Source organism: Suncus etruscus, chromosome 6 (assembly GCF_024139225.1).
Source record: "Suncus etruscus isolate mSunEtr1 chromosome 6, mSunEtr1.pri.cur, whole genome shotgun sequence".
Classification (NCBI taxonomy): Eukaryota; Metazoa; Chordata; class Mammalia; order Eulipotyphla; family Soricidae; genus Suncus; species Suncus etruscus.
The window spans coordinates 78,539,289-78,541,285 of record NC_064853.1 but is presented as its reverse complement, the minus strand read 5'-3'; positions in this window follow the sequence as shown (position 1 = coordinate 78,541,285).

The following is a 1,997-nucleotide window of genomic DNA, read 5'->3' as shown; positions in this document are numbered from 1 at the left end:
CTCCCCTAAGAAAACTATTTATAAAGACTTAGGTGAACACTTGTCCAAAATTTTATTGATTTGCTTTTTTTTAAGAGGAAGTGTTACAACTGGCAGTACTCAGGGGCTCTTGTTTATTTGTTTAATTCAACTCTTAATATTGTTTTTTTTTTATAAATATCATTGTTCTTTCAAGGCAAACTTAGATAAGGACCTATGTATGGTCTTAGACTTCCAATCTGGAAAATTAAAAGCAGCTTATCAGAGTTTCTTGGCAATGAATTTAGGTTTCGTGCTAATGAGCAATGAAATTTACTCTAAACTTTCAAACAAGTGCATCTTAAGTAGAAATAGTTGTGGGTAGATTTTTCTAGACCAGCTTCTCTGGTATGTGCAGTAGAAGTACAATAAGTTGCTGTGTAGCTTCAGGTTACTTATTAGTCTTACTTTTAAAATAAGCTGCTGAAGTTAGCATCTATAATACAATTTATTGGGACTGGAGTGGTGGTGCAAGCAGTAAGTTGTCTGCTTTGCATGTGTTAACCTCGAACAACTGTGGTTTGATCCCGGTGTCCCATATGGTCCCCTAAACCAAGAGCGATTTCTAAGCACATAGCCAGGTATTATCCCTGAGCATAATCATGTGTGGCCCAAAAAGTAAAAAAAAATAAAAAAATAAAAAATACCTTTTTACTTAACTCTAGATATCCCAAACATAATACCTTTAATTTAAAATAAAATGTGAATTTAGTTCCATTTGATGACAAAAATTATTTAATAACTATTAGATATGTTATTGCTTTTATATTTAGAGTCTAATGATGGCATGGCATATAATATGTTGCCAATAGATGAAGTCTTCATAAAAAAAGACCAGAATATGACACTTTGGTTTAATGATCTGTTCTTACCTGGTAAGTATAAAGTCACATATTCAAACTCTAGTGACACTGAGTCAATAATAACAGCCCACTGTTTGGGATCTTCAGCTAGGGAGAAAGCATTATTTACCAATCAATAAATAATTATTGCATTATACATCAATAGACAGTACAGAATTTAATCACTATATTGTCTAGAGAAGGGGTTCTCAAACTTTTTAAACAGGGGACCAGTTCATGTCCCTTAGACTGTTGGAGGGCCGGACTACAGTAAAAACAAAAATTATGAACAAATTCCAATGCATTCTGAATGTATCTTATTTTGAAGTGAAGAAACAAAATGGTAACAAATACAATGTTTAAAATGAAGTAAAATTAAATTAACAAACTTACAGTATTTTTATAGGCCTGCTTTTGGCTAATGAGATGGTCAATGTCTGGTTCCATATTTGTCACTTTTAGTCATAACAAATGATGCAGTGTGCATCCATTAGTTTTGATCTGGTGGGAGACTTCAAATGTTTAATTCTAGAAAAAGTCTGTTCAGACAAGCATAACTACTGCCAAAGATGGCTGACATTTTGAGTGCATTGTTTCTGAGATGAAGATATGTCTCAGAGGGGAGAGATGCATAAAAATTAAGAAGACTGCTTGACTTGAATGCATCTTTCAGAGAGTTACAATTCTGCAGTTTAGCCAGTTCCATTTGGTATTGTATCCACATTTTCAGTGTCAATAGAAAATGGGTTATGGAAAAGATGTATGTCCTTTTTGTGGAGATGAAGCTCTTTAAATCTAATTTGAAAGTCTTTTTTCAATATTTCAGTGAATCCACACATGTTTTGTTTGGGAATGCAACCAATGGTTTTTCTGCTAACAGATTTTGAGTCGTGGGGAGATAACAGTTTCCTCCTTTACTTGTTTGATAAAGAGGCCTAATTTTACTTCAAATGCTTTGACATGTGATTGCATTTCACAGATGAGTTTCCCTTTCCTTGAAGTTGCACATTGATATTATTGAATAGTTCTGTTATATCTTTCATAAAGGCAAGAAAGGTGTCATTTCTATTTTGCATCACTGAGCTCTGGTACTTCTTTGTTTTTTTTTTTAAAGAAGAAAAGTTGTAATCTGTGGAA